The 18,698-nt window shown below is 40.6% G+C and overlaps 1 protein-coding gene across 3 annotated transcripts in view; it reads right to left on the bottom strand.

Annotated features, from left to right (window-relative positions):
- The window catches only part of PDE4B (phosphodiesterase 4B), a 701,553-nt gene that overhangs the window by 590,284 nt on the left and 92,571 nt on the right, over positions 1-18,698 (bottom strand). The window contains exon 1 of one of the 3 annotated variants that reach the window (XM_035251772.3): positions 18,451-18,651. The exons of 1 other annotated variant lie outside the window; for it this stretch is intronic. The gene's annotated coding sequence lies outside the window, so the exon portion shown is untranslated. Of the gene's footprint in view, positions 1-17,814; positions 17,895-18,450; positions 18,652-18,698 lie in introns of those variants that run through there. One more of the 3 variants, XM_002750925.5, reaches the window with a different exon arrangement.

The raw sequence follows: 18,698 nt of genomic DNA, 5'->3' as shown, positions 1-18,698 counted from the left end.
GTTAAATAAAGGGTGAAAACTAACTTTAGAATTAATAAAATTGATAATAGAAGAAAAACTTCCAGAACTAAAGAACAGCACAATATCCAGAAAGAAAAACCCACTCAGTACCTTCCCACAAAAAATTAGAAATGACCTGCATCCAAGTATATAATCTTGAAATTTCAAAATTTTCAAGGATAATGAGATGATGTTAAAAGCTTCAAATGAGAAAAAAAACTTCACGTTTAAAGAATCGAGATTCAAAATAGCATCAAACTTCTCAACTGCTAAAATGGCAGCCAACAGACATGGAAATATGTTTTAAAAATTCTGAGTAAAATGACTTCCTAGAATTCTATATCCACAAGGTATAAAACAGAAGAAAAACATTTCCAGATGTAAAACATTTCCAAACTTTTACCTTTAATATACTCCTCCTTAAGAAGACATTGGAAGATATGCTCCACCTATCAATACAAAAAATTAACCCAAAAAACAGCAAGGTATAGAAATCAGGAAATAAGGAATCTGATGTAGGAAAGAGGTAAAAATAAAAATCGCACAATGATTGTACTGCAGATACTATTAGTTATAAAGAAAGTGTTTTCTTTTCTCCAGACACACAGCTTAGACAAAATATCCCAATCTCTTTTTCAATTAGGTTTGGCCAATTTTTAAACAATAATATATAAACATAAGAGATGGGTACCTCTTCTAGGACTATACCATAATATATGCCCACTCTTTCTCCATCATGCTCTGTCAGAATGGAGTTGATCATAACATCTGTGAAATCCAGGTACTGAAAAGAGACGTACCCCTGGCCAGGCGCAGTGGCTCATGCCTGTAGTAACCCAACCGTTTGGGAGGCTGAGGCAGGTGGATCACCTGAGGCAGGAGTTTGAGACCAGTCTGGCTAACATGGTGAAACCTCGTCTCTACTAAAAATACTCAGAAACCTGTGGCAGGAGAATCACTTGAACCTGGAAAGCAGAGGTTGCAGTGAGCCGAGATCACACTGCACTCCAGCCTTGGAGACAGAGTGAGACTCCATCCAGCACCCCCTCAAAAAAAGAAAAGAGATGTGCCCTTAAATATGTACACATTTTGTATATCAATTAAAATTAATAAAAATAAAGTCTATTACTTAAGGAATTTTTGAAAAGAACTGCCTCTATTCTAAGGTCCCTGGGTGACTCCAAGAAGCAGAGCAGCCACAAAGCCACTCATCTGAAACAGCAGGTCAGAGGTCCCACTTCCTCCTCCCAGCCCACCTGGAATAGCTCAGTATCATTACACAACCAAGAAATATATTTCTGTCATGCACAGTGGAAGAAAATTACCCATTTGAAAAATGACAGCTGGACCTCTAGTTGTGTTTGGCAGCCATAATTCCCCTACTCCCTGCTTCTCTTCCCCTATCTTCTCTTAAGAATTCCTACTCTCTGATTATTGCTGCTACTGCTACTACCACAATATGGTTTAAGCGAAGGGGCACTTCTTCCTGTCCAAAGCACTTTCCTGAATTTAACCTCCCTCTTAATTTTTATAAGACAGCCAAGATAATTAAACAAGGCTCTGTAATGACTTGGGGTAAAGCAGAAAGACATCACATAATCTCGACAGTCTGACTTAAAAATTAGGACATGCTCTCTTTAACTGACCACCTATGTTCCATCTTAGCTACTGTCTCTTTAGCATATACTACCTGGAAGCTCACACCTAAGCATTTATCTTCAACAAATCAAGCAAGAGAATAAAGCACAGAGAAAAGCGAAGCTTCCTTCTTTGTACCTATTTCCAGATTACTTTTCATGTGACAATTTCATGGCTAAACACTCATCACCGTGAATTTGACGTGAGAGACCCAGTATTTTTCCCACGGAGGTGTAACTTTTCCATACAACCTCAATTGGACAAGTTCCCTAAGCATCTCATGCCTAAAAAGCCTAAATAGAAAAGGGAAGTAGTTTAAAGCCTGTTTCTTTACACAAAGCAGTTGAATAATTTTCCCAGTTACACAATTAAGTTAGTGACAAAACTGAGACACAAGCCTTGCTCCCTGACTCAAAGTCAAGCATTATCAACATACCATGCAATTCATTTTTCCTAGTGACCAGCACATCGAAAGAATAACGTTTAGGTTAGAAATAAGGAACAACTTCCTATTTAAAATTGTTTTTCAAGAAATAGAAGCTGCTGTCCAAAGGGCTGACAAAAACCTTAATTGACAATATTACAAAAGCCCTTATTGAAGATTTTTGAATCAACCAGAACCTCACTGTTTCTAAGATATGGCATTGGAAGTTCCGTTCTACATTTAAGATTCTATTTCCAGCACTGGAATCGTACATTTTAATCAGAGTTTTCCCATCTCACAAACCATTTAAGAGACCCAAAGGACTTTTTTATATCTAGGCAAAATCTATTACTATGTTGCATTATTCAAGAAATTGCCTGGCTTTGAAGCTCTTCATATACATTATCTTCCCCTCACAATGAGGTTTACCAGTGATATTGCAATACAAGAACTTAAGAATGTGTTGTTATATTGTTCTCCTTTGAAAAACTTACATTGAGGACCACACCCAAAATTTCTGGTTATGATACTCACTTTTGGAAATGATCACCCATCATCTTGTATACACAAATTCTATTAATAATACTATTTATAGAATTTATATAACACCTTCTTTTAGAGCAGAATAATGCACTTCACATCCATTATTTCATTATCTTTATCATATCCTACTGATGTGTGGTGAGAACAGTTGCCTCTCCCTATTTTAATAGGAAAAAAATTAACTAGAAAAAGAAATCCATTATCCTTGATGTAGATAAACAGCTTCTAAGTAGAGTGCCTACATCAATTGCAGAATAAACCCTCAATTATGAAGGATATTTTTGTCAATATCATGAATGAGTGTAGCAAAGTAGAAATGCTGAGATTCAGCCAATTTTATTTTATTCTTTTAAAACATTTATTTGCTCTTAGATCATATTAATACATGTCAATAAAAATTCAGGAACAACAAAATAATGAATTTGAACCAAAAAAAGCATAACATTTTAAAAATAAATAATACGTAATAGTATAACTATCTGATTTCTCAGAATTTCACACTTACATATGACATTAATGTAGAAGGAAATTATGACTTTTTTCCATATGATTTGCTTAATAACAACACTATCACTCAATTTTATATATCAGTCAGCTCTCTTGTCACAGTGACAACTGATTAAAAACATTAGATAATGAGGCATATAACAATTTATAACCATTTTAAACTGTCATAAGAAATCTCTAGATTACAAATTTATGATACAACAACACAAATATTTTAAAAGCTGAAAAATATTTTCACATGCAATGACAATAGTGGTTTCCTTCCCCATATCTACTCTCCCTTTTTATATTATATAACAGAACCTTGACATTTTGGGGAGGTGCCAGTTTTTCCAAACAATTAAAACAGAAATAAACTATTTCTCATACTTTCTGGTACTTAGGTATGGCTGTTGACATAATTCTGGTGAATAAGATTTTAGAAGTCTACCAGATGCAACTTCTCAGGAAGCTAATATTTTCCTTATTAAAAAGGACTGACTCAGTTGCTGTATGCCTTGTGCCTGGCACCCTCTACCTGCCTGTGGTACAGATGTCGTGCCTGGGAGCTTTACTAACTGTCTTTTCACCAGGAGAATAAAAGTCATACACTAATTATAGTGGAGTCAAAAGCAAGAAGGAGCCCGATTTCTTCATAGTTTCCTTGGTTATTAAGAACTATCTTCCTTCTGACACTTTATGTTGTGTAAAAAAATGAAAAACAACAACTTCTTGCTGGTTGTAGCATTGTATGTCAAATTATCGGTTACCTACAAATGAATGAAATCTTAACTGATAAAATATTATCAGTGTATCCCAATTGAATCCTTTTATAACATGGCTTAACTCAAAAATTAATTCCCTGCACTTAAGCAATCAAATCCAAATGGAGAGTCCGTAGATCCTTTGTCATATGCACAAAATAATTTTCCATCTTTATATCCACTTACTGCAAATGCCAACCTTCTTTAACCTTTAAACTCCTCTTTTTAAAGTACTTCTCAGTTTGTGATAGTGTGAAGTCAGAAGGAATTTGGTGGAAACAAACTTACATTAAATGGTAAAGAGGGCAACCCACTTTGCTATACATTTTGCCTATAATCCAAATGTGGAAAACAATTTTTTCAAGACTCATTGGTATTCTTCAGCTGTATCCCTATCTTACCAAGGATTATAGCTAAGTAGGAGGTATGACTCACAGAAAAAGAGTTTTCTTAATATAAATTTCCCCCATTGAATAAAATTTGAACTATTCTCTAAGTAATGCAAAACAGAGACTCTTGAAGTCTCATGCAATGAAAAATAAGATGAAAATTATACAAATTATCCAAATTGTTCACACCCAAGCTTCTTCAAAATGAAAGTATTGGTACAAAGTAGCCTAAATGTCATAGTCCAAAGTCAGTAATTACACAGATCTGTAGACACTAATTTTATCCTTCAGAAATGTAAAATATGAAGTCTTAAAAATTATTTTATGTATTCAGTTGGAAATGTGTTTGGCTGGAAATAACAGAAAACCTCACAAATCGTGGAAGAAACAATGAATGGGTCTATATTTTTCTGATGAAATAATAAGTCTGGCAGTAGGCAGTGCGGGGCTGATATGTCTTCTTGAAAATATCACTAAGAATCCAAGCTTCATCATCCAAAGCCTATGGATTTATTCCCCGGGCTTGCAAGATGACCACTCATCTCAAAGCATCATCCATGCTCTATGAAGAAAGAAGGGGTGGGAGACAGGGGAAACAGACTTCTTTTTAAGAGGCTTAAAGGGAAGTGCTCCCAGCTTTCATCTAATCTTTGTCATAGGGGCCATTGCTACCTTCAAGGGAGGCTGGAAAATTGAATATTTTGCTCTCCAACTTGTATAGCAGAGGAAAATGAGAGAGAAAAGGGATGAATTAATGTTCAGCCAATCTACAGTATCTGCCACAACTCCAGTCCAGTTAAATCTAGTGACATCCATACTAGCATCATGACTATTGTCATTATCATTGTCAGTAAAGTGTTTGTTCCCCAAATTGTGCTACGTGCTATACTCATACAGTTGGATAATCTTAACCCAACCATGACTACTCTTACTGCTGCAAATTCTGATCATATCAAGGTATTAAACTAATTTCAAATTCAAATATTAACTTCTTCGATATCTTTCTTATGGATAATACTAAATTGCATGGGCCTATCACAAAATGCCTCAAATGTTTTGTTTTACCAAATGATAATGCTGAAAATAACTTTAGAAATTATCATAAAGTGGCCGTATTCTGTACCCTAAGGGTTCCACGCACTGGAACTCAGGATTTCCAATTCCCAGTCCTCATTTATTCAGTTACAGAAATGTAACCTTGCAAATAGAAGTCCTACAAAATGCTTTCTAGGATAATTAACTAGAAAAAAACTGTCTCATTCTATTATATCTTTTTGTATAACATTCCCTTTTTTTTTTTTTTTTTGCAGTGCAGACATTTTAATGCTTTCCACCTCCATCACCATCACCCACTGTCCTCCACAAGGCCCTTGGCCCCAGCGCACCCCTCACACTGAAGCCCCAGAGAGTGTGCACAAAAGCATGCCCCCATTTTCTCACCCAATGCCCAGGACTTTGAAGGCTTCCTTCTTACATTTTTCTGCATTGCGTTTTTCACTCTGGTATACACCATAACACTGCAAAAACAATTCAGTCTTATTTCTCATCCAGGGAGTTGTTCTAGTCACAGAGATGTATATAGGGGCTTCCTTTAAGTATATATAGGCAGACTTCTTAAAAGTAATTTCAATATTGGCCTTGCCTCCTGATCTCTGAATTCAGCCATTATCATTCTATGGTCTTAAATTACTTTTATCCATAATATAAGGAAAACATGGATGTGGTTTTGTTTTTGCCCTCAGAAAAATATCCCCGGTAAATACAGCAGATGCCACTTTAAGCTTTCTTTTTTCAGCCCATAACATTTCATACAGGTGAAATTAGTTTTAAATGACCACCAGAGCAGCCTTATCAGAAAAAGAGAGAATTATCTCAAAAGGACACTGTTTCTCCATACAGTAAGAAGGTGAGAGCAGAAAGTAACAGATGGAGAATCTTTCTAAGGAATCTTAATATATGTATGTAAGTGTGTGTGTGTGTGTGTGTATTATGGGGGAGGAGAGAGCAAGCACTGTGGGCTGAGTTGCCTGTTTGTATTTCTCACAGTCAGTCTATTTGAACACCTGCTGGTCCTGCTACATCCTTCTCACCTACTGCCACTCTAGAACCTGCAGGGAAACAAATCCTGCAGCATACCAATGTACAATGCCCAGGACAACTGCCACCATCCACAGGCCTTTAAGGCTGACTCAGACTGTAAAATAAGTCATTATCCCTAAGTCCCTTTCCCCAACAGACAATCCACAGTTAATGCATAAGTATAACACAAAACAGTATCTGGAGGTCTTCCCTAGGAATCCACAAATCCTTAATACTAATGCAAACTTTTGACTATATGTTCATTATTCTAGATGATTGATCCATATGTTCCTCAGATTTTCAAACAAGCTTATTTTTTATTTAAAAAAAAATCATTGTCCTCCCAACTTACTGAAGTATTCTTTCTTGCTATAAAAGCTGTACTGAGAGATTATATCTCACAAAAATTTTTAATAAGCCTTCTCAAAGGAAAACCATTCTCATTTCCCAAAGAAAATATCAAACTAGGAAATTCTAAGAACTCAGAATGAACAAGCCCTCCCATCATTGAACTGAAGGGAACTTAGATTCCCTTATGGCTTTTTAAGGTGTCAGTTTTCTAAAATACAAAACAATAAGGTTGAAATAGGTGATCTCTAAGATCACTTTCAGTGCTGAAAATGCCATAATTCTATGAGTCAGCACTGTGGTATACCAAGAGAGCCAAAGACAGAATCCTGGTATCTGCTCCTTAATCCATTCAAAATATCAGCAAGTTCCTTAGGCAAATAATTTCATTTACTTTCTCTAAAGTTAAAGTGTCCACTGGATAAAGGATTTTTTAATATTTCCCACAAAGATGGCAATAAATAAGAAGTACTAATATTTTTCGAATGCATTAAGATAACTTGAAAAAAATGTTCCATAGAGTAAATGCCACATAGGAAGATTTCTGTCTTAGACTCTACTGACAGGGTATGACTTGACATTTAATTCTCCAATTACAGTCATATTAATTAACTTAATTTAAATAAGATATCTTGAACTAAGGTTTAACTATGTCTCCACGACAAATACATATTACAGGAAAATACAACCTAACTAGTATTTTCAATAATAGTAATGGATAATGTGGTTGAGGATTTAAACTAGAATTTTTTTAAAAAGCATATGCTTGCTTAACAAGAGGACATATGCTTGTCTCTCCCTGCCTCTTCCTTCTCAGTATAACCATAAACGCTGGAGTTAATGCAAGAGGTGGGCTAGGCGCAGGGGCTCACGTCTGTAATCCCAACACTTTGGGAGGCCAAGGCAGGTGGATCGTTTGAGCCCAGGCGTTTGAGACCAGCCTGGGCAATATAGTGAAATCATGTCTCTACAAAAAATACAAAACTTAGCCAGGCATGGTGGTGCATGCCTATAGTCCCAGCTACTCAGAAGGCTGCAATGAGAAGATTGCTTGAGCCCAGGAATCAAAAGTTCAGTGAACCACGATCACATCACTTGAGTGACAAAGCAGGACATCATCTCAAAAAAATTAAAAATAATTTTTTTTAACTTTTTAAATTAAAAAATAAAAATAAGGAGACGGGGGCGCCAACATGGCTGAGAGAAGCCAGCACTCGAATGCAGCGCCCAGCAAATGAGACTCAAGAGGGCTAGAGGACTTCACGATTCCAAACGAGGTGCCGGGTTCGTTTCTGAGGGACAGATAGGGCGCTGAATTTAGGACCAGGGAAGGAGCAGCAGGGCGTGAGCTGCGCAGGGGGGCAAATCAAGACCGGGGGAGGGGAGGACAGGGCACGCCCCCACCTGAAACAAGCAGCCAGCTTGGAGGGTCAGGGGACTTAACCTCCTCGGTGCTCCGTTTTGGATCCTGTGCTTACCTCATCCCTCCTGTAACTCAGGGTCCACAAGAGCCCCGCCAGACGGTGGGGCGCTGTGGATAGTTGATGCAGATCTGAGCAGCGGCTACAGCCGGGCGCAGCAAGTTGTCGCAGGGACCTGGGCGGGAGTTTGGACTAATGCCAGCGGACGGACAGTCCCACGGAGGGAGGCAGAGTTGAAAGCAGAGAAACAAACCATAAGGCCTCGTAGGCCCCACCTCCACAGAGCTCATACTGAAGGGCAAATACGCCAGCTTGACCCCAACCAGGAAGCTGGCGCTCTGGGAGAGACGCCATTAGGAAGGCGGGGCCAATCTCACCTGCAAACAAACTCCAGGAAAGGACTACCTACCCAACAACCTGACTGAACCGGCGAGAGCCTAGCACTACAGGCCAAAAAAGATACAGCTGCAGTGCCGGGCGCAGTGGCTCACACCTGTAATCCCAGCAGTTTGGAAGGCCGAGGCAGTTGGATCATGAGGTCAAGAGATAGAGACTATCTGGCCAACATGGTGAACCGCCCCCCGCCCCACCACCGTCTCTACTGAAAATATAAAAAAAAAAAAAATAGCCAGGCATGGTGGTGCATGCCTGTAGTCCCAGCTACTCGGGAGGCTGAGGCAGGAAAATTGCTTAAAACCGGTAAATGGGAGTTGCAGTGAGCCAGGATTGCACCACTGCACTCCAGCCTTGCAATAGAGCCAGACTCTGTCTCGGGGGAAAAAATAAAAGATACAGTTCCAGCCTCAATAGAAAAAAACGTCCACTCAGAGACCACTCCTGAAATCACCAACTTCAAAGATTAAAGGGAGATAAATCCACCAGGATGGGAAAAAAACAGTGCAAAAAGGATGAAACCATCAAAGAACAGAACACCTCTTCTCCTCCCAGGGATCACAACTCCTCACCCTCAAGGGAACAAAGAAAGACAGAGAATGAATCTGAAGAATTGACAGAAGCAGGCTTCAGAAGGTGGGTAATAACAAACTTCTCTGAGTTAAAAGACCATGTTCTAACCCAATGCAAAGAAACTAAGAACCTTGAAAAAAGGTTAGACGAAATGCTAACTAGAATAATCAGCTTAGAGAAGAACACAAACGACCTGATGGAGCTGAAAAACACAGCACGAGAACTTCATGAGGCATACACAAGTTTCAACAGCCAAATCGATCAGGCAGAAGAAAGGATATCAGAGATAGAAGATCAAATCAATGAAATAAAATGAGAAGGCAAGATTAGAGAAAAAAGAGTGAAAAGAACAAAGTTTCCAAGAACTATGGGATTATGTGAAAAAAACCTAATCTATGCTTTATTGGCATACCTGAATGTGATGGGGAGAATGAATCCAAGTTGGAAAACACTCTTCAAGATATTATCCAAGAGAATTTTCCCAACCTAACAAGGAAGGCCAACATTCAAATCCAGGATATACAGAGAACACCGTAAAGATATTCCTCAAAAAGAGCAATCCCAAGGCACATAGCTGTCAGATTCACCAGGGTTGAAATGAAGGAAAAAATCCTAAGGGCAGCCAGAGAGAAAGGTCAAGTCACCCACAAAGGAAAGACATCAAACTCACAGCAGATCTCTCGGCAGAAACTCTGCAAGCTAGAAGGGAGTGGGGGGCAATATTCAATATCCTTAAAGAAAAGAACCTTCAATGCAGAATTTCATATCTGGCCAAACTAAGCTTCATAAATGAAGGAAAAATAAATATTTTATGGACAAGCAATTGCTGAGAATTTCATCATTACAGGACCTGCCTTACAGGAACTACTGAAGGAAGTACTAAACAGTGAAAGGAACAAGCAGTACCAGCCACTACAAAAATGTACCAAATGTTAAAGAATAATGATGCAATGAGGGAGCCATGTCAATTAATGGGCAAAACAACCAGCCAGTAACAAAATGGCAGGATCAAATTCAAACATACCAATATTAACATTGAATGTAAATGGCCTAAATGCCCCAATCAAAAGACAGAGACAGGTAAACTGGATAACAAGTTAAGACCCATCGGTGTGCTATATTCGGGAGACCCATCTCACATGCAAAGACTCACATAGACTCAAAATAAAAGGATGGAAGAAGATTTACCAGGGAAATGGAGAGCAAAAAAAAAGCAGGGGTAGCAATCCTAGTCTCTGACAAAATGGACTTTAAACCAACAAAGATCAAAAGAGACAAAGAAAGGCATTACATAATGGTAAAAGGATCAATGTGGCAAGAAGAGCTAACTATCCTAAATATTTATGCACTCAATGCAGGAGCACCCAGATACATAAAGCAAGTTGTTAACAACCTACAAAGAGACTTAGATTCCCACACAATAATAGTGGGAGACTTTAACACTCCACTGACAATATTGGACAGATCAATGAGACAGAAAGTCAACAAGGATATCCAGGACTTGAACACAGATTTGGACCAAGCAGACCTAATAGACATTTACAGGACACTCCACCACAAACCCACAGAATACACATTCTTCCCAGCACCACATTGCACTTACTCCAAAATTGATCACATAATTGGAAGTAAATCACTCCTCAGCAAATGCAAAAAAGCAGAAATCATAACAAACACTCTCTCAGACCACAGCGCAATCAAATTAGAAATCAGGATTAAGAAAAGCACCCAAAACTGCACAATCACATGGAAACTGAACAACTTGCTCCTGAATGATGAATGGATAAACAATGAAATGAAGGCAGAAATAAAAATGTTCTTGGAAACCAACAAGAATGAAGACACAACATACCAGATCCTATGGGACACATTTAAAGCAGTGTCTAGAGGGAAATTTATAGCAATAAATGCCCGCATGAGAAACAAGGAAAGATTTAAAATCAACACCCTATCATCAAAATTGAAAGAGCTAGAGGAGCAAGATCAAAAAAACTCAAAAGCAAGCAGAAGACAAGAATTAACTAAGATCACAGCAGAACTGAAGGAGACAGAGACACACAAAACTCATCAAAAAATCAGTAAATCCAGGAGCTGCTTATTTGAAAAGATCAACAATGTAGACCACTAGCTAGACTAACAAAAAAAGGAAAGAGAGAAGAATTGAATAGATGCAATAAAAAACAATGAAGAGGAGATCACCATACATTCCACAGAAATACATTCCCTTTAAAAACTGGCACTAGACAAGGATGCCCTCTATCACCACTCCTATTCAATATAGTATTGGAAGTTCTAGCCAGAGTAATTATGCAAGAAAAAGAAATAAAGGGCATTCCATTAGGAAAAGAAGAAGTCAAATTGTCCCTAATTGCAGACGACATGATTGTATATTTATAAGACTCCATCATCTCAGCCCAAAACCTCCTTAAGCTGATAAGCAACTTTGGCAAAGTCTCAGGATACAAAAATCAATGTGCAGAAATCACAAGCATTCCTATACACCAATAACAGACAAACAGAGAGCCAAATCAAGATCAAACACCCATTTATAATTGCTACAAAGAGAATAAAATACCTAGGAATACAACTAATAAAGGAGGTAAAAGATCTCTTCAAGGAGAACAACAAACCATTGATCAAGGAAATAAGAGAGGACACAAACAGATGTAAAAACATTCCATGCTCATGATTAGGAAGAACCAATATTGTGAAAATGGCCATACTACCCAAAGTAATTTGTATATTCAATGCTACCCCCATCAAGCTACCATTGACCTTCTTCACAGAACTGGAAAACACCACTTTAAACTTTATATGGAACCAAAAGAGAACCTGCATAGCCAAGTCAATTCTAAGCAAAAAGAGCAAAGCTGGAGGCATCATACTACCTGACTTTAAGCTATACTACAAGGCTACAGTAATCAAAACAGCGTGGTACTGGTACCAAATGAGATATAGACCAATGGAACAGAACAGAGGCCTCAGAAGCAAGACCACACGTCTATAACCATCTGATCTTTGACAAACCTGACAAAAACAAGCAATGGGGAAAGGATTCCCTAGTTAATAAATGGTGTTGGGAAAACTGGCTAGCCATATGCAAGAAGCTGAAACTGGATCCCTTCCTTACACCTCATACAAAAATTAACTTCAGATGGATTAAAGATTTAAACATAAGAACTAACACCATAAAAACCCTAGAAGAAAACCTAGGCAAAACCATTCAGGACATAGGCACAGGCAAGGATGTCATGACTAAAACACCAAAAGCAATGGCAACAAGAGCCAAAATAGACAAATGGGACCTAATTAAACTTAATAGCTTCTGCACAGCAAAAGAAACAATCCTTAGAGTAAACTGGCAACCAATAGAATGGGAAAAAATTTTCGCAATCTACCCATCAGACAAAGGGCTGAATCTACAAAGAACTAAAGCAGATCTACAGGAAAAAAACAAACCCATTCAAAAGTGGGCAAAGGATATGAACAGACACTTTTCAAAAGAAGACAAATATGTGGCCAACGAGCATATGAAAAAATGCTCATCATCACTGGTCATTAGAGAAATGCAAATCAAAATCACATTGAGATACCATCTCACACCAGTTAGAATGGCAATTATTAAAAAATCTGGAGACAAGATGCTGGAGAGGATGTGGAGAAAAAGGAACACTCTTACACTCGTTCAACCATTATGGAAGACAGTGTGGTGATTCCCCAAGGATCTAGAAATAGACATACCATTTGACCTAGCAATCCCATTACTGGGTATATACCCAAAGGATTATAAATCATTTTATCATAAAGACACATGCACACGTATGTTCATTGCAGCACTGTTTACAATAGCAAAGACCTGAAACCAACCCAAATGCCCATCGATGATAGACTGGACAAAAAAAAATGTGGTACATATACACCATGGAATACTAGGCAGGCATAAAAAAACGACGAGTTTGTGTCCTTTTTACAGGCATGGATAAACCTAGAAACCATCATTCTTAGCAAACTGACACAAGAACAGAAAACTAAACACTGCATGTTTTCACTCATAGGCAGGTGATGAACAATGAGAACACTTGGGCACAGGGAAGGGAACAACACTCACAGTGCCAGGTTGTGGGGGTAGACAGGAAGGGAGGGGGTGACAGTGAGGGGGCAGGGAGGAGGGAGAGGGGAGAGGGATAACACCAGGAGAAATGCCTGATGTAGGCAATGGGAGGGGGTGGGGGGATGGAGACAGCAAACCACCATGACATGTATGTACTTATGAAACAAACTGCAGGATTCAGGATCTGCACATGTATCCCAGAGCCAAAATACAATAAAAAAATAAAATTAATGCAAGAGGCATCCCAAGGGGGACTGAGATTGGCGGCAAGAGGGAGATGGACTGCTTAGTGACCTCTGGACTGGGGGAACAATAGAGCTCTAGAGCAGTGGGTGTCTTCCAACTCTATTCAACAGCAGATTACCCAGGCCTAGAGTCTCCCAACTCCTAATCTAGTAGAAGATGATCTAGGTAGGCTCATTCCTCCTCTGCATCTTACTGGGGTTCATTTGACAATGCCAGGTGGCCTCAAAGCACTGGCTCCAAGAATCCTGCCACAACAAGTTCCATGCCTAAGAGTGCCCCTTATTTCTGCAAGGCTGAAAGCACTTAGAGACACTTCCCTGACCTAGTGGCACCAGAGGGCCTGTCCTGGGAGGCTTTCTTTTCCCCTTCAGGTGGCACCAGCAGCGTTCAATAGGAGATCCAGAAGCACCAGACAAACCAGGTAGACTAACAGCACCTCAAAGCCTCTAGAAATTAAATTGTCATTGAAACCACTGCCCACAAAAGTAGGCCAGGATCTGTGTGCTAACTCTAAATAGAGTGTTTATCTGTTAAAATACAAGATTTAAATAGAAACCCAGGGTCTTCTAACACAATAGCTAACATGCCCAAAATACAATCACAGCTTGAATGAGAAAAGACAATCAAGTGACACCAACATTTAACTGAATCAGATGTTAGAATTTCTGTCAAAGATTGTAAAGCATTTATTCTAAAAATGTTTCACGCCAGGTGCAGTGGCTCACACCTGTAATCCCAGCACTCTGGGAGGCTGAGGTGGGCAGATTACAAGACCAGGAGATTGAGACCATGCTGGCCAACATGGTAAAACCCCATCTCTACTAAAAATACAAAAAATAGCTAGGTGTAGTGTTGTGCACCTATAGCCCCAGCTACTCAGGAGGCTGAGGCAGGAGAATCATTTGAATATGGGAGATGGAGGCTGCAGTGAGCCAAGATCACACCACTGCACTCCAGCCTGGGCAACAGAGTGAGACTCTGTCTCAAAAAAAAAAGAAACGTTTCAACAAGCAAGTACAAATTCTCTAGAAACTAATTAAAAAAATAGACTGTCTCAGCAAATAAGTATAAGCTGAAAAAAGAACCAAATGGAACTTATAGAGCTGAAAAATATAGTAATCAAAATAAAATACTCACTAGATGGGCTCCAAAGACAGAGAGAAGATAGAATCAATGAAGTTGAAAACAAATCAATAGAATGTTTTCAATTTGAACCAAGAGAAAATAGACCAGGGAAAAAAATGATGAACCAAGCCTCAGGGTCTTGTAGAACAGCAACAAAAGATCCAACTTTCAGAGTCACAGAAGGAGATAAGAGAGTGGGCCTGAAACACTTTTGTGTTTGAAGAAATCATGCCTAAGAATTTCCCAACTCAATGAAAGACAAGCCTACATTTTAAAAATCTGATCAAATCCCAAACAGAACAAACCAAAAGACATTCCTGCCAAAACACATCATAATTAAATTTCCAAAAAGTAAAGATATAGAAAATATTCCTGAAACTATCCAGAGAGAAATGGCGCATTGCCTATAAGGAAGCATCAATTCAAACAACAACAGATTTCTCATTGAAACCAGGGAGGCCTGAAAGGAAGTGACATAATATTTTTCAAGTGCTGAAAAAATAGAAACTGTCCACATATACATTTTCTGTATCATATTTGATGATTGAAACACTGCATTTCAACAGACCAATGGATTAAAACTGGCAAAATGGATGTATGGGGTAGGAGCATCATCACAGGTCGATTTCCCTGGCAAGCTAATTCTGAAATGAAGTTCAAAGCCCTATTTTATTTGGGACTGCCTTGTTATACACACCTGAGGAAGGATGGGGAAGAAAACACAAATGGCCAAAGGGAGAAGTAGAGCTGCAACACCATCCTTCAGGGAGCCTCAAAGCTAGAAAACTCCTTCAGAGTTTTCCAGATTTGTATTGCAATGACCTGATCTTTACACTACCACATTGATCAGCCGTTGGATGTGACCTGCCCTGGATAGAGGTGTGACCTTAGACAAGGGAGATTTCTACAGCTCAGGCAATACCCGAAGAGTCTGACCATTGAAGGCTGTCTATTGACAGCACTCCCAGAAGCTGAGCGACAAGTCTCTCCTTGAAGAACAGTTTGGCACATCACAATGTCCACCACATTATCACATGGTGGCTACAATAGCCAGTGCCTGAAGGAACCAACTGTTTTGTGGTCAACAACATCCTATACCTTCCGCAAACCATGCTGCTTGAATTTTTGGGGGAATAGAAATGGGTGAAATTTTGTGACATAATAATAAATTACTAACCCCCAAATTTTTCACTGAAGACCTCTTCATATACCTCTTGCTCCTTAGCCGAATTAAGTCAAGTAAGATATTAAGAGTGACCTAGAACTCTTTATGTCTTCACAATGTTAAATGTTCCATTTGTAAAACAAAATAGAATTATTATTTCTGTGTGTGTCCAGTAACTTTATCAAACAAACCTTTACTTGTACATAGACTACCCACTGTTATTAAATACCTGTCTCTAGACAGGCAAAGAACTCCAAGATCAGAAAACCATGTATGATTGAGTTCTTATTTCTCAAATCAAAAACAGTTCTATTTTGAAAGCAAACAAGTATGTCTAACTGGTTACTCTCTAGAGAAATATAAGATAATTCATTTTTGCAAAATATGTCAAGCCCCAAAGAAACTGAAAAGCAAATTGGCTGAGAAAAATACAAGTAGACACACTGCAACATTGTTTAGTTCACAACTGTAATAAGGAAAACAGAAAGATGATAGATATATAGATAAACAGCCTCAATGCATCAATCATGCCATCTCAACAATTCCAGTCCATTTAACAATCTTATTTATTTTTGTAAATTAACAAATTGGCATGCTGTTGTTTAGAAACTGAAAAAGAATAGAAACAGCCAGCAAATATACTACAGTCAAGTCCTACAAGTATTAATTTGAAGAGTTGAAAAGGCTAATGTTGTATTTATTGACATTAAGGGGATTTCTCTCTTGGGATGTCAAGAAATGAGGTATCCTGAGAAAGAAGAAGCTCAACTTCCTTTTACCTGCAGTGAAATAACTGGCCTTATCTATCTTCTTATCAATTCATGTACAATAAATTCCAGACCCCTACCTACACAACGGGATGTAGGTAAAAACACTTTGAAGTCTCCAAATTGGTTTTGTTTTTATGAGTATAATTGGCATAATAACAGGTTTCAGCAAAAGGAAAGGGAGGAGGGATTATGATCTACTAACAAAAATAGCCTCTGGACTTTTGGGGTTTTTTGTTATTTTTTTTTTTATACTTAATGTGCCTTTGATTCTTACAATGTGCCCGGTTTTCCAGCAGCTGGAAATCTTTAAAATTAAATAGTGCATGTAATTCAAACAACAGTTAAATCTTAGATCTAAGATACAAAATGCATAGATTTACCATTTCTGTTTAGTGGCATCATATACTTATGATGCAAACCTAATATAAGTACAATGTAATTTTAGGTGACAGTCTCAAAGTCTTGCTAAAAATTATCCCAGGCACATGTGTGGCACACACACACAGAGACACACAGACACACATATATATAACCACTGTAATTAAGAACGGTTCCTCTGTGCACCCCTCCTTATACACGCTTTAACGCTGTTGGCTACAGCGGGTTCCGTCTTGTGTTTGAAGTACTGCACAAGGAAGGTGGTCTGTGAAAAAAGGGAAGGAAGGAGGCAAAAGAGGAAGATGGAAAAAGAGAGTAGGCATGAAGGAAAGTGACAGGAGGAAGGAGGAGAGCCTCTTCTTTCCCCAACACACTCTTGTAGCTTAGAAAGGTCCAGGCCCCCTCACCAAACACCAGAGCTTCCCAAAAGTTCCTGGCAGAGCCTTGGTGATGCCGAGGCTTGAGTGCGCCCCCCTTGGTGCCACAGTCACCATGGCACGCAGGACCTCCTTGGAACCGCAGCCCAGCAAACTCTTGGGTAGTTCAGGTTCCCTCCCGCGCCGGCCGCCCGCAGTCAATCACTGGGCACCGCGCGCCCATGGTTCACCCACTCCAGGGCTTCCGAGCCCTGAATCCTTCTGCCACTCTCCATCCTCCCGTAGCGTCTCTCCACCCTCCCTTAGCGTCTCTCCCTCCTCTCCTCCCCAGTGACTTGTCCAGAGGTCCAAGGGCGGAAGCCGAGGCAGAGAAGGTGAGGGCAAAAGGCTAGGGGCTGGTTGGCGGATTTCCTACAAGGGGTGACAATGACGCCGTCAAGACGACCATCCAGGCCCGGCGGCCCCATTCCCCCTTTGCCCCCCATCAGCCCCATAGCACCCCACACTCTCCACTGCGGCTTCAGTGTGTGATGAAGTAGGAGAATGAGGAAAAATAAACCCGCAGCCTGCTAGGCAGCCCTTACCTCAGGCTGCCCTCGCGGAAGCCTCCCTCCTCCTGCCGGAGGCGCCTCTGCTGCACCGCCGCGGCCGCCGCGCTCTGGACGCCAGGACTCCGCCCGGCGCGGCTCGACCACGCGCTGCGAGCGAACCTTCCGCGCTCCCGGTGGGGGGGTGGGGGAGGGACGAAAGTCTGCCCGGAGGGCGCTCTCGTGCAGCCCGGCCCGCAACGAAGAGCCCGCAGCAGCTGAGGCGAGGCCGGGAGCCCTGGGAAGGGGCGCGCGGGCCGGGGACGACTGCAGAACGCGCGCGCGGACGGGCCGGCGGGCCGGCCTGGGGACCCGCGCCAGAGAGAGACACAGGCGCCGGCGACGCGCCCCTGAGCTCCTCTCTCCTCTTCTGGCCCTTTAAAACCCCCTTTCTCTACTGTCCACCCCCGCCTCCCGGAAGAGACAGCTCGCCGGTGCCACTTGGTCTGCCGCGCTGCGCTCCTCAGCCAGGTGCGGGGAATAACAATGTGACCGTATCGCACGGACGAGATGCTGTGTAGTAGGTTGTAACTGCTGAGACCACCTGTCAATTCTAGGGTGCAAAGTACGCCGTCCCCAGTCGGCTGGCCTCTCCCTGATTGCCCTTCCAGGTTATTTTCTTCCCCCACCTACCTCGCAGACCTCCTACAGTATTCCACGGGCACGGTACCAAGGGAGTTTTACAAAATAACCCTCTCTTCCAGCCGAGAGCTCATGGCATCTCCCTTGCCACGGGAGCTGAAGGATTACGCACAGCGCTGCGTGCCTATCCAAAGCCAGAGACCGAAAATCCCAGTTTGAACCCCACACTCGTCGTCCCCCCAGCCCCCATTCATAATCCCAGCGGCCGTCTGCCACTACACACCCTCCCCCGGCCGCCC

This window comes from Callithrix jacchus, chromosome 7 (assembly GCF_049354715.1).
Source record: "Callithrix jacchus isolate 240 chromosome 7, calJac240_pri, whole genome shotgun sequence".
NCBI classification, from domain to species: Eukaryota; Metazoa; Chordata; class Mammalia; order Primates; family Cebidae; genus Callithrix; species Callithrix jacchus.
Note: the sequence above shows the minus strand (reverse complement) of the source record. Positions and strands in the feature narration are given on the sequence as shown.